At 42.9% G+C, this 14,829-nt stretch overlaps 1 long non-coding RNA gene and 1 other non-coding gene across 3 annotated transcripts; both read left to right on the top strand.

Moving 5' to 3' along the window:
• Positions 1-1,102: 1,102 nt before the first annotated feature.
• On the top strand, positions 1,103-9,539 carry LOC117720865 (uncharacterized). Of its 2 annotated transcripts, none has more exons than XR_013103960.1 (4): positions 1,103-1,220; positions 2,844-2,879; positions 3,415-3,457; positions 3,687-9,539. It is a non-coding gene; the product is annotated as an uncharacterized LOC117720865 (long non-coding RNA). The 2 variants fall into 2 exon arrangements; XR_013103961.1 differs by having other exon boundaries at positions 1,108-1,311.
• LOC117721125 (small nucleolar RNA SNORD93) lies at positions 2,932-3,002 on the top strand. The gene has a single exon (XR_004608393.1). It is a non-coding gene; the product is annotated as a small nucleolar RNA SNORD93 (small nucleolar RNA).
• Positions 9,540-14,829: the final 5,290 nt, after the last annotated feature.

Here is a 14,829-nt window from a genome sequence, read left to right on the forward strand (position 1 = left end):
GGTAGCTGCAAGTGCACACAACAATAAACAGCAGTGGGCAGGGTCCTTAGGAGATGTTAGCCTTAACCACTGGGAGGACTCAAAGCCTTCCTGTCAGTCATTATGTTAGTTTCCTGGGCTGCCTTAACAAAGTCCTTAGTGGCTTCCACAAAAATACCAGCTCAGTGCTGGCAGCCAGAAGTCCAAAATCAAGGTATCAGTTGGACCACCTCTGAAACTCACTGACAGGAATCCTTCCTGTGTCTTCCAACACAGTGGTCACAGTCCTGGGCATTCCTGGGCATGTAGTCGCATCTTTCCCCACTCCTTTGTGATTCATTTTTGGTTTCTGTCTTCCCATGTTAGAAGGACAGTTGCTTTTAGTAAAGAGGGCCCACCCCACAGGGCGGTGGCTCATGCTTTTAACCCAGTACTGAGGAGGCAGAGGCAAGCAGATCTGTGAGTTCGAGCCCAGCCTCGGCTAAGAGGAAGTGCCAGAACAGCCAGGACTACATGGAGAGACACCATCTGGGGGCTGAGGTGAGGGAGGGGGAAACAAACAAAAATAAAACGAAAAAACTAACAACAACAACAAAAAAAAAAAAAACCCCAAGGAACGCCCCCCAACTCCCAAATATCCATGCCTGATTGTGTCAGGCACAATTGCCTTCTGGGTCACAGAAGGGCTTCGAAGGCAAGATGTTTACAATTATTGGCCAGCACTGGAAGTTCACAGCCAGTCGTGCGATTTCTAGGCATGGTGTCTTCTCCTTGCACCAGCTCCTCTTAAGAGTGCTCACATCTCCATGACATTACAGTTTCCTTAAGAGGATCAAATTCCTTTACATATGGGTCTTTACATATGGGTCTTCAAATGAAAATAAGCACAAAAGGATGTGGAATAGTACCAAATTCAATATATGACTAAGAAGCACGGGGAGAAGAAATAGAAATGCCTACCCTGCGGTGGTACCAAGATGCTCCTCTAACCTTCAGCAAGGTGACAGATTCTGCAGTCAGGGCAGTGAGTGGGACTGCTGCCCTGGGGGAGGGGCAGGTTGGGAGGCTCTGGTGCCGCCAGGGGGCGCGCGAGGGCCCGCGCTGGAGTCAGGCGGGAACCCGGGAAGGGGCGGGCAAAAGGAGCGCTGGGCCTCTCTGGTTTGCTCAGCCCCGTTAACGTCCGGTCTCTTTTAAACTCGGTCCCGCCCTGGCGCCCTGCTTTTTCGCCCGGCGGGTTCCTGGTAAGTACTGTCCGCCTTGCGGGTCGCAAGATCCCACCACGTGGCCTCGGAGGTCCCCACCGCGCTCGCCCGACACGCGGGTCCCTGCCAGGTGCGCGTCCCTTCGGTGTGGGACAGGCGATCGGCCTCGCGCAGCGCGGATTTGTCTTCCCCTGGGTGGAGGCGCGGCGTCCCGATGGCCCCGGGTCCTGGGCTCGCAGGGGCCTCCCGCCCGCCCAGTATTCGGGTGACAAGGACGTCGCCTATTTAGGAAGCGAATGAGATCCCAGATCGAAAAGTAGCAGGAAGCAGGATAACTTCACTGTTAGCAAGGATTTCTCCCACGCAGCCGTGTCCTCGCCGTACGTGTCCTTCAAATGCCGCTTGACACAGAGGCTGGGCTCTTTGTTTTGTGCTTTTTTTTTTTTTTTTTCTAAGTTTTGAGGTCTTCGACCGAGAGCAGGGAGCTCTGCCCACAGGGGCTGGATTCCCTTCCTCTGACACAGACCCGGCTTGTCTGGATTTTTGCCCTGGTAGAAAATCTGAGCGTCTGGGCACTTGTGCAAGGCATTAAATGCCTAACCTCTGTGCCCCATATTGTTGAAACATTTCTCTCACTGGAGAGTTCCTAAAACCAGGCTTAGGTTTCCAATGAGCACCCAGGAGTCCTGCCTGTTCACTACTGCTTTAACATTGTGAAGATCTAAAATTAGATGTGAGAAAGCTAAGGAAAGTGCCACTTTGTAGTTTACTATTGATTTGCAAGCTCTGAAATTGCGGTGTATAGGCTGAATGAGACATCAACTTAAAAAGCATTTATTAAATTACTGAAGCAGGTTTTCGTGCTGTCCAAGGAAATCTTTCTGCCCTAGTACCCAAGTGTTGGGCTCTATGGGCATTTATGCCAGATAACGGCCATTTTAGAGGGAACTTAGTGTTGTGGCCTCTAGTAAAACCACCACCTCATGTGCTCTGCCTAGTACTGCAAGAAGGGAACATGCAAGTGGGTGATACGTTTTGTTTCTGTTGGGGGTTATGTTTCTATTGAGCCATTTCTTTTGAGGGAAGTCTGAGAGCATGAACCACTGTCTAACTGGGGACTGTGGATACAGCAAGTTTTAGGGTTAGGACTTCCTTTTTCAGCCTCAGCAAACAAGTTTAGTGCTGCTTCTGGCTTTGAAATCAATGAAAATGGTTTAACTTGCCCTAAAGAAATAGTGTAGAGGGTTGGAGAGATGGCTCAGGTTAAGAGCACTGGCTGCTCATCCTGAGTTCAACAAGCAGCCACATGGTGGCTCCTAACCATCTATGATGAGATCTGGTGCCCTCTTCTGGCATGCAGACAGAATACTGGATACATAATTAAATCTTTAAAAGAAAAACTGTGGTTAGTAATTTTGTTTCTAAACAGTAAGAGTCTATGCTTCTGGGGTGGATTTAGTCAGAAGGATGGCCCAGAGGGAATGAAATGGACACCTAGCTGTCAGAAGTGTGAGGATCAGAGCTCTGCAGGAATGAATGCTAGTCAGAGGCAGGACTTCAGTCATCAGATGCAGTTAGTAACCACCAGAAAGGTCCTTTGTGTAAAGAGCTCTGGCCGGGTACTTGTAACATGGCTGACTTTTTGATTTTTCTTTTGAGCAGATTCGGTGCTGTGTCCAGGATGCTGATGAAGTTAAGGTGTGTTTGATGGAAAAGTTGACTTACTAGGCATGATTCCAGGGACAATTCTTGGCCAAGGATGAGAACTCTAACCTGACTGGATACATTGCCATGATGGGTTAAAGGATTTACCTGAGGCCAACAGAACAGGCAGGAATTCAGTGCAATCACCTCATGTCTTTTTAAATTAGATGAGGGGTGTGGGAACATAGTGAGAGGACCTAGCAGTGTCAAGCCTAGACCTTTGATTCTGGGGCCTGGTGGGAACAACCAACTCTCTAGAGTTATTCTTGGACCTTCATGTGTGTGCTAGCACACCTGTGTGCACACACAAAATAATAAATGAGAGCGTTGGTGGATGAATTGATACTTAGAGAAAGATATGGCTTGGCATTTAAAATTGTCTTAAAACATTTCTGAGTAGATGTACCCAATGTACTGGTTAAAAATTCTGCAAAAAAAAAAAAAAAATTGTTAATGTTAACATCAGTGTGCTGTCTTATTTATTATCTAGTGGTTATGGGTCTAATTACCTGTGCTGTTTCTTCTGCAGCTCTGGACTTTGAGGTGAACTGGTCTGACTTCCGGAAGAGAAGGTATGCAGCTGTGCATAGAATCAAGGTTTCAGGTTTCTTTGCCCTCTTTACAGCAGGAACAGATGAATTTGAGGAGGTCCCATTACATATGAGACTGTGAGAATTGTGCACCCATAGAACTAAGTTTCACTTAGTTTTCTATGTGTCCACTCTAACCACAGTATGAATACAGAAGTCTTTTTGAAAAATTTAGTTTTATCTCTAAAACTTTTATATGTTTTGCCTGCAGGTCTGTACCATGTGGATGCAGCACCCATGGAGGCCAGAAGAGGGCATCAAATCCCCCTGGGGTTGGAGTTAAAGTTGTGAACTACCACCATGTGGGTGCTAGAAATTGAACCTAACTCCAAGAAAAGCAGCCAGCCCAGGCTCTTAATTGCTAAGCTCTAAACTTTGGCAACTCAGAATTGTTCAACATGCTGTTGAGAGATCTAGTGTCCCCAGGAGAGTGAGGTATATGGTAGGATCCACTTGGTGTCCTGGCTCAGTACTTGCTATGTGTACTCTTAAAAAATGTAGCTGGAATGAGCTGACAACCTTTGTGATTTAAACTACCGGGTAGATACTTCCTTATGTTCAAATGCCCTATAGAGAAATGAAGCAGATTGAAGTTAATGTTTCCAGTCATAAGCCCAGCCTGAGCTAGCTGTGCAGTGATGGTGCACTGTTTTAATCCTGGCAGAGGCAGGTGGATTTCTGAGTTTGAGGCCAGCCTGGCCTACAGAGGAAATTCCAGAAAAGCTAAGGCTACTCAAAGACACCAAAATACTCCAGCCTGATCCTGTCAGGCACAGACCTCCTGACTTGAGCTATATAAGCTAGTCCTGCTAGTTCAATAATTGAGCTGTCCTCCAAAACAGTCTCCTCAGTCATTCATACCTGCTGAACCCTTGTCCAAGACCTTGCTCCTCATTTCTTCTGTATCCTGATACCACCAGTGTGTAACAACTGATTAGGATCCAGTGAGTCACATCTGCTGGTGAAACAGACTCTGACAAATGGAAGAGGGTGAGTACTCCCCTCCCCAGGACACATCAGCACCATAACTCACCCTGATCTGAGGATTGTCTGGTTGTTCCTCCTATACCTTCCATCTGAGCTGTCTCCCTGCTCATCTGACCCCAACAGTCCTTTGGGCATTGGCAAAAATCACCTCTCTAAATCTCTCTGAAAGAACCCGGTAGCACAAGGACTAGCTGCAAGGCCTTAGGGTGGTGGCTGGCTTTCTTAACTTTGCCAGAAGGCTTTGCAGCCTGGAACTTAGTCCCGGAAGTGTTCCCCCTTTGGCTGAGTGCCTTCATCCTTTCCTATCATGGGAAATTGCACTTCTCACCAGCAGGAGTCCCAAATTAGAGGCCTTCTCAAGCTGCAGGGGATTAAAATCTCCCAGAAGGAAGCAGTTTCCTTCTGGGAGGAGGTCCTTCACTTAGCCCCTTGGATGAAGTCCAGCAACCCCTATGACTCCAAAGTATGGACTTGGGTGGCTTATCTCGAACAAAAAGGTACAGCTCCCCGTTCCTTCCTCCCCATCATTACAGCCATTCAGCAATGCATGGCTCAGCCTGAGAAGGAAATTAAGGATGAACCTAAACCCCTTACTCCCAACAGTGACTCTGAGGAGGAAAGCCCTGAAGATCTCCCCGTGGCAGACCTTGCTGCCCTTGAACGAGCCAATGAACACACTAGACAGGGAATAACTCCCGACCCCCACATACCCACCTTTCTTAATCCCCCACTGCTGCCTTACATCCTTCCTGCCTTACCATCTAAGAACACTCAAGAAACTGTTGAAGGCTCTGCCTTCTACCCCACTACAGACTGCCACTGAACAGTTATTCGAGATTAGAGACTCCTCTGAACTTGCTCACAGTGGAAATAACACCTTGGCCTTCCCTGTTAGTGTTCAACCCACTCGATCTTGGCCCCTAGACCACCAGGCCAACCAATTAAAAGAGCTTAGACAAGCAGTTTGAGAGGACAGGATTCATGCCCCTTGGACCAAATCCATTCTCCTGAGCTTTGGTGAAGCCCTTAATACACCTCAGGACTGGTATGACATCTGTCGGTTTTCCTTGTCTCCCCATCTGTTCCTTCGGTGGGAGGTTTTTTATAGAGACGAATGCCTGCAACAGATCAGGAAAAATCAAAACCAACAAACTATCCTTTGGGGCTTCAAAGAGCTTTTGGGTGAAGATAGCTTCTCCTCAGTACAACAGGCTACCCAACCTCTGGAGTACTTTGATCAAGTACGCCATTGTGCCCTTTGGGCCTGGGATCGCACAACCCCAGAGTCTGCATCCCAAGACTGGGATTTTTTGCTTCTCCGCCTCCAGCAGAGACCTGAGGAAACCCTCTCTGACTTTGTTCTTAGAACAAACCTGAGCCTGGAAGTCAGAATCCCTGATTCTATGGGTAGAGAATTCCTCCTTAAAAGCATAATTTGGGAAGGCATGAATTCGGGACACCAGCTGGCATGTCAGGGCTTGGAAAATGAACATTGTGAACAATGGATACTTGGCACTGAAGACATTAGGACCCCTTCCTATATGGCTGCCTCCTTTGCCAAGGCCTTCACAGGGGCTCTTAAAACAGAAGTAAAATGTTTTAAAGGTCAAAAGGAGGGACAGTTGAAAGGTGAATGTCCCAACTCTGCCCCATCTAAGGGCAGGGAAGCTGCACATCCTAAAAGCATTTGTCCTCAGTGCCTTAAAGGATTTCATTGGAAAAAGCATTGCTGTTCTAAATATGATAAAGATGGCAAGCCCATTTTGCCTTTAAACTCCAAAAAGGGCAATCTGCAGCCCAAATAATAAGACAGAAAGCCTCTAACCATATCTTGTGAGTCATTAATTTTTTTTTTGTTGTTGTTTTTTTCGAGACAGGGTTTCTCTGTGTAGTCCTGGGAGTCATTAATATTTTTGAAGTCTCACACCCCAAACTCTCTATAAATATCGGAGGAGAACCATTTAAATGCTTCATTGACACCAGAGCAGGCAGGACTCTGATTCAAGGTCAGATAGCATTGGGACTAATCCCTGGGTCACAACTAATGAGCATAGAAGGCTCCTCCTGGGCATATACCACAAAAGAGGCCTTCAAATGGGAGGATCCAGAAGGTGCCGTTGGCCTTATCAGACCTCTTACCTTGGACATGGCCATCAACCTGTTGGGGAGAGATATCTTGGAAGTCCTAAATTCGGTCCTCCCAAGTAACATGGAAAGTGAGTGCACCTAGATACAGGGCTGACAAATGCCCTCACAGGGGTCACCCCCAGTTCTAAGAGCCACTGTTGGGTTTGATATTCTCTGCGTGCACTAGGTCTCAGATGCCCAGGGTGAAATGACAAGTTCTTACTTAGCTCATACTCCAATATATTTGTCCTTCCTGTAGCCCCTGGAACACTCCCATAATCCCAATATAAAAGAACTCTAGGCAATGGCAGCTACTATAAGACCCACAAGCTATCAACCAGACTGCTAGGATCTGGGGATTCCCCTCAGTGGGGCCTTGTCTTTGCAATCCTGGCCAACACTCCACTATTGGCCATAGATATTAAGGACTGTTTTCTCTATTTTCCTATACCCCAAAGACTGTCAATGTTTTGCCTTTTCAACAGTCCCCCAAATTAACAACTCTAGGCTAGCCTCCCGATTTGAATAGAGAGTCTTCCACAAGGGGTGGCCAACATCCCCATTATATACCAGGAATTGGTTGCTACCACCTTGAAACTATTTAGAAAAGAAAATACACGTTATTATATGGATGATATCTTGGCCTTGGGAGATCAAAAAACTTCACCATGACCTCAAAGATTTACTGATCTCCTCTCTAGCAAAATAGGATTCAAAGTAGCCCTGAATAAGATATGATTCATCACCTCTGTAGGACCAGTGGAACTGTGGGAAGGTTGAATGGATTCAGAAACCCTGGTAACTTGTAATTGAGAATGGTAGCCATTTCATCTACTCCTGACCATGTTTCTGTCCTGGAGCATGTGACCATGGCATCCCACATGAGGACTGTGACTTCTAGTCACAGAGCACAGAGTTCTCTATGCTACTGAGGTATCTAGAGGCCCGTAGGGTTTAGCCAATATACTTCCCTTCTCAGGACATTCCTCCTACAAAAGGTATTTACTCTCTGGTCTACCCCTGAGTAAGTGGTATGCATCCATTTTCCACTGCCAGTAAACAGTATGGACAAGTAAGGACTGTCTCTTATCAAGAACTGCTGTGGGAGAAGGCTTTGTCATATGGAGCCACAGAAGGCCCCTCTGCACTCCCAGACTCTGCACCAGACTCTCCACCTCTCAGCTAAGCTGGATCTCCACCCCCACTCCCCTCTTGCTCCTCATCCTGAGAGGTCAACTCTGCCCCCACCTTCCTGTGACCTAGCAGCATGTGGATGTCCAGTAGTCTGGGAGCCTCCTGGTCCCCAAGCATGTCCTCAGCCTGGGGGGCTCCTCCATTCTTTGCTCCTCCATAGTTTGACTGGACACCTGAGAGGTGGGACTCCAGCTTCAGCCTCCCACTTCTCAGACTGTTTTCCCACTTTGCTTGAGCCCAGCATGTTATGGCAGCACAGGGTAAATAGAGTCCAGCACCACAAGTTTCACCTGCCCAGTGGCATTACCACACCACAGCAGGAGGTGCCCTCCATGCAGGCGAAATGAGCCTGCCAAGCAAAGGCCATAGATGAAATCTTACTACTGAGGATTGAAAGGAAAAAAAACACACACACACATCTTAAACCCTTAACCCCCAAATTTTCAGATTTATTTGTGTAAATACTTGTTCTTCTTCCTAACAGGAACACCAGAAACAATGTTCATGCCCTTTAACTCAAAGTTTTCATGCTTCTCCCTAAAAGGAACACCTAAAATTGTCTTAAAATTTCTTTTAAACTTCAAAATCATATTTATTCCCACAGGTCAAACCAACTACGTTAACCGTTATTTATTCCTTAACCAGTCCCCTTTTATAGACAAGCTGTTACTGCCTATCCCAGATTCATAATTAACATATTTTCTTCTTCAGCCATCCAAAGCAGATAAATCCTCAACTCTTCCCTCTGCTTTCCTTAATCCAACACAGTTAATTCCCCACTTAAAGGATTCCCTCCAGGACTGAAGTCCTCAAACACCCTTGCCTTATTTCTAGGATATTACAACAGACCATGATGTGCTCCTGAGGAAATTGTTACAGGCTTAACATATACTACCCACCCTATGCAGACAGCCCCCTGCTGGGTTTCTGCTCCCTTGTTGTGATCACTCTACAGGTTTATCTCTGCAAAAGGGAAAAAGACAGTGCTGCCACCACAGGCCAGGAGACCCAGACAGAGACCTATCAGACATCTCCTTGGACCTGCTTGGGGCAATGCTGCCTTTGTCCAGACATATCATCTAACTGAAGACTTCTGAGACAAGCAGAAGCTGACAGTCTTGGGACCTTCCAGTGACAGATAATCTCTCTTGCCAGAGCCTAATGGCTACCGTACCTGGGGAAACTTTCATGATGTCTATATAGATGTTGTTTAAAACCGATGTTAATACCTTCACAAACTGTATACAAACTCATTCTCAGTTTTAGTCCACTAAATATTTGATTCAGTAACCCCTTGTTTTCCCAGCCCCCACCCCTCATTACCCCTCTGGCTTATGTGTTTTATTTTGATGCTTACCCCACCTGACCCGAAATTTTCACTGCAGATAACATAAGAGACTGTTGCCCCAATGATGCCTCTCCTTTATAGAAAAGAAAAGGTGCTGTGGAACAGTGGACCATGCCAGGAAACTTGGTGAGGTTGAGCAGGTTGGAAGCCCCTGAACCTCTGAGGGCTGTAGGAGCTTCATCTGCTCCCAACTGGGCCCCTGATAGGGGACCACACTCCCTCCCTGATGTACCCCAGATCAGAGTTCTCCATGCTAATGAGGTATCTATAGGCCCTGAGGGTTTAGCCAATAAGCATCCCTTCCCTGACATTTCTTCCTGCAAAACGTACTTAATCTTTGGTCCACTCTGAGCATATGGTATGTACCCATTTTCCATGATGAACAATCAATAAACAGTTTAGAACCAAGGACTTGTCTCTTTCATCAAGAACCACATGGGAACATGGAGGGCTTTGTTTATAGAGCTGTACCATCTAATCCTCCTGGCAGAAGGCCCTTCTTTGCTCCTGAACTCATCACCACTGAGCCAAGCAAGAGTTCCCCGGCCCCAGGTTCACAGACCCAAATCCGTTCCCAATTCCTTGTGACCCAGCAAAGTCAGAATATCCAAGAGTTTGTGAGCCCCCTGCCCCAGGTACATCCTGAGCACACATGGCTTCTCTGTTCTCAGCTCTTCTGCTTTCCAGCAGCAACTGAACTCCTGGAAGTCAGGACCCCAACTTCTGCCTCTCACATCTTTTACAGAGCTGCACCATCTAATCCTCCTGGCAGAAAGCCCCTCTATGCTCCTGGACTCATCACCACTGAGACAAGCAAGAGTTCCCCGGCCCCAGGTTCAGTGCTAAGGGTCCTTGGTTTGAAATAGTTGTTCATGTCTGCAGCCATGTCACCTTAGAGGTGCCTGGTGTCATCAGAATAGCTCCTCATATGCCTCTTGATTTCCCCTTTGTCTAAGAGTCTAACTCTCCTTAGTTCACAAATTTGGCATCTATATTTTGTTCTTTCCAAATATTATATGAAGTCTTACTGTATTAAGGAAGAAATTGTGTAAAATCCTTAAAAAGAAATATTTTCTCTTTAAATCCATAATAATAAATTTAAAAAACTACAACTATAAACATAAAATTTTTTTAAAAAGTCCATCTGCATACTAATCCGACAAAATTGATTTATCTATCTCTTTATTTACATATTTATTTATTTATTGACTCAGGGAATGCTCTCAGATTTACCTCCAGAATTAGAAGAGATGGATTTCAATCAGATCCTGATGATACCTCATTCAGTGTGTCTTCTTTATCAGAGAAAAATGCCTCAGAGAGTTTGTGATTGGGGGTAGGGGACTATGATACAGTCTGTTGGTTGCCTCACAGGTGTGTGTTTCACGATAACTGTCCTATGTTTCCCAAATAGTCTTCAACTAGAAAAACACATTGTTAAAACACACACATGTTGTGAAGGAATGATAAGATATAATATCTACTATACAAACAATAACATGTAAAGTTATTGAAATGGCTTGTTTTTAAAACATACAAAATCCTAGAAATTTATATTTAATTATGATGAACTCAGCTATAAAGTTTATTATATCTGATTTCTGAAAGGTGTTTTGCTTATTCTTTAAGCAGAATCTCAATTTTATCCAGAAATATAGAAGTAAGCATATCTCAATGTTGCTGAGTTGCTAACACTTGGTTAGTTTTATTTTTGTAGTCATTACATCTTTGTTTCTACTTCATTTTCTTATCATTCATATACATTTTTACTCAGGAAAGTGGGCTAAAAACTTAAAACAGAACTAATCACATATTTAACCTGGATGAATCCTGGGATTTGTTTTTCAACTCCTATGAGAATTTGACCTAAGAAAATGACTGAAAATTGAAGTGATTACTAGGAAGAAATTGTAAGTTATTTGGTATTCCCTGAGACTGGGGAGAGGGGAAATATTCTCTGAATAGTCAACTGATCATCAAAATATCAAAACATTTAAGTACACAAAAACTGTACTTCATAAAACTTTTAATCTCCATTCTTCTGTACAGTAAGTCATAAGTATTAATGATTCACATTCTACCATATAGTAAATTTATATAATTGAGTCAAAATATTGTACAAATACTTCAAGTTTAACAACACTTACATAATGTTTTTCATATCTTAAAATTTGTGAAAAAGGAAATGAAATATGCCAGTGATATTTGGTTGTTTTTATTTAATTCTAGACATACAACTTTGCCACAAAGTTTACCTCATTTCCATATGGGGCCTGCACAGACCCAACAATAATGTGGAAAAAAAAAGAGTTATAGTATTTAATTGTAAATCAAAGTCCTCTGAAACTCCTGGATGCTATTCTATGAATACACACCTATAATAGGCATAGTACCCAGCTGTTCCTATTAGTAAGTACCAAAGGGCAGCACACTGTAGACATCTTTGTGCATATTCCCTTCTGGAATACCAGATGAATACTAAGGTCTGCAGATGGGAAAATACAAGTTTCTGCCTATATTCACAATGTCATATATTTGTAACTAGGTCTTGTAGAACTATATTACATGCTTAAATTATTATTCCTGAAAGATGCATGAAGCATCTAGATGACTGTTTCAATTGTCAAGTTCCAGATGTGTTTACGTTTCTTTTTCTTCTTTCTTTTTTCTTTTTCTTTTTCTTTTTTTTTTTTTTTTTGGTTTTTCAAGACAGGGTTTCTCTGTGTAGCCTTGGCTGTCCTGGAACTCACTCTGTAGACCAAGCTGGCCTTGAACTCAGACATCCACCTGCCTCTGCCTCCCAAGTGCTTGGATTAAAGGTGTGTTTAAGTTTCTTTACTGCAGCTATTCTGATCTCAGAATTTACTGATACTAATTTATGGAATGTCCCTTCTCATCGATATATACAAGTAAAGTTCATTGATGACCATTCAGTTCATCAAATGTTTGATTTTATACTGTTGCCACACAAGCTCTACGGCTTCCTTGTTGGCAGAAATATTTCAGTAGTCAGTTCAACATGTCCTTTGGCTGAGAGTCATGTGGTTCTTTGCAAACAACTTTTGGTATTCCTTGCTGACAAACCAAATTCCATCCAGGGAAAAGACCACTGAGCAACAGAAACTCAAACATTCAGATTAACCTCATCAGTCATGTAAATTTCTCCATAAAATAAGAGTCCTCCCTATATACAACAAACACAGAAACCATTATTTTGTAATATGGATTATTATAAAACCATTACATCATATGTCTTAAAACAATATCAAGACAAATTCTCCTATAGCCCCTAGCTGGCCTTTAATTCCTACTATAGCTGAGGATGACTTTGACTCCTGCTGTTCCTACGTTGGTTTCCCAAATGCCAGGATGGCAGATGGCCCCCACCATACCTAGGTACCATTTCTTTTAGTATGAAAACATTTCTAGTCACAAGTCTCTATGTGATCTTCTTTAGTATCATTGAGTTTCCCTTTAAACTTAAACTGCTTCAGTTTAAGACTCTTCCTACTTGATTTTTCATTACAGAGTAAATGCAGGTGAGTCTTTCCTATCTATGTGTTTTAACACTCAAAATTTTATTTTTCACATCTTAGAGATGTGTCACTACATTTAAAAATATCCTGGAGCTCTCGCTATAGGAAAGATACTGTGGTAGACACTGAATTTTAAAGTAATCTATGGACTATAAAAAGAATTATTTCAGCTGGGTACTGGAACACATAGTGATAACTCTAGCACTGGGAAGGCTGAGGAAAGCTGGTCTTCAAAACACAAAGAAACATTTTCTGTTAACCTTTTCATGTTTTTTAATACAAGTTTTTCAACTAGCAGTTGTAATTGATCTAAGGATTATTATAGATTATGCTTAGAATCTTACATGTGTTTTTTTGGAAAGATGAATATATTGTTCTGTTATTCCTATTTAAAGTTTCATTAAAACAGAAGCTATAGGTACTAACAACCTGATTAGGACTATTTTTATCCTGGTGTTTTTCTTCTAGCCACAGGATTATATCTTTTATGAACATAGGAATTAAAATATGTAAAAATACTAAATGGTGGTGTTGTTTTGGGGTTTTATTGTAGTTCTTTTGTGGTTTGGGTTTTTTGTTGTTGTTTAACAGTTGTTCCTTTTAGTCACAAAATATAAGACCCCTTCATTTTTTTTATTAGATATTTTATTTACACTTCAGATGGCATCCCCTATCCCCATTCCTCCCCACCCCCCTTAGGAACCCCTATCCCATGCCCCCTTTTCCTTTTTGCATTTATACATTTTTTTTTTAAAAAATGTTAATCATAGGCTTTATAAGTTTGGAATTGTTCAATCAGAGGTGTAACCCACTGACCGACCTAGATATAACAACTATCTTTGACTGGTGGAGATACATGAATATCTGCCTCCCTGTCTCCCCCCTCTTTCTCTCTTTCATCACCTAGCTTCTCCTCTCCTTCTTCTTCTCCTCTTCTTACTCCTTTTCTTCCTCTCAGTACTCCTCCTACCTTAGCTCCTCCTACACATCACCCTTCCTGTTAAAATGAAACTTTTCTCTCAAAATACAATTAGAGCATAATTATGCCAATTTGTACCAGTGAGGTACAGGATAGTCCTAATACCCAGTCCATCCTATTGTTGACTAACCTCTGTCATCTAACTAGAACATTTAGTTCTGAACCTGGCTTTAGGATGAATGTCAGCTGACGACCATCCACTCAAATCTTTTCTCTTAAGGTCAATAGCTATATGTTTTCAACCCCGTCAGAAATCCAGAATGACTGAGTTAACTATAATTGTGGGAAGCACAAATCGTAGTTTCTAAAACTTAGCCAAATTATAGAGACCTCTGACCACCTGGACACTCGCTCTACTTCAAAACGTTGGAGCATCTGTTCTTCTGCCTTCTGGCCCAGGATCTTCTGACAGACCTTAGTGCTGCAGAATTATTAAGGGCTGATTACTCTGTCTAGGCAGATATAATCAGTTGACTATTCTGCAAGTGTGTCCTTTTCTGGACAGTAATTTGTCTGTAGAAGGAAAGTGGCAATTCTTGCCTAGTGGCTGTCTCACTACAACTGGAGTAACTCTAAGGATGCTCAATTTCTTCTTAGAATTCAATATAGGAAGCTGTCTGGAGCAGACAGGTCTCTAATGAAAATGAACATTAATACTGAAATGTTTGTCATGTCAATTCTAAGGATTTCTGATGTTTTGAAAACCAGCTATCCATGTAAAGTAATCTGGACTGTTGCCTGTTAACTCCACTCAGCTATTTCTAAATAAAACATAGAGAACACCCTTATAATAAACTCCAAGTCATGAATTTGCTATAGTCCGTTAACTCACAGGCTGACCATCTCAAATCAGTTAAAAAGTTAAAGAAGGACTGGGTCTAAGCTTTGTATTCCTAAATGTGTTATACTGGTACAATGCCAATGAGAGTAACAATATTCGTCTCACTCTTATATCACTAATAAGCTCATGCCAATGAAAACCTTAAAATTTGTAAACAAAGTAAATTGGTGCCATTTAAGAATTTATATCTTCATCTTGATATTAATTATACAGATTTCTACTAATAGGTTATGGCTATGCAATAAACCCTAGCTAATCCTCTCTATTCCCACAAAACCACTACTTTTCCCTAGAAAGACAGCCCAACATTTACCACCTTAGTCCCCAAGCCCAGGGAATAGG

Source organism: Arvicanthis niloticus, chromosome 15 (assembly GCF_011762505.2).
Source record: "Arvicanthis niloticus isolate mArvNil1 chromosome 15, mArvNil1.pat.X, whole genome shotgun sequence".
Classification (NCBI taxonomy): Eukaryota; Metazoa; Chordata; class Mammalia; order Rodentia; family Muridae; genus Arvicanthis; species Arvicanthis niloticus.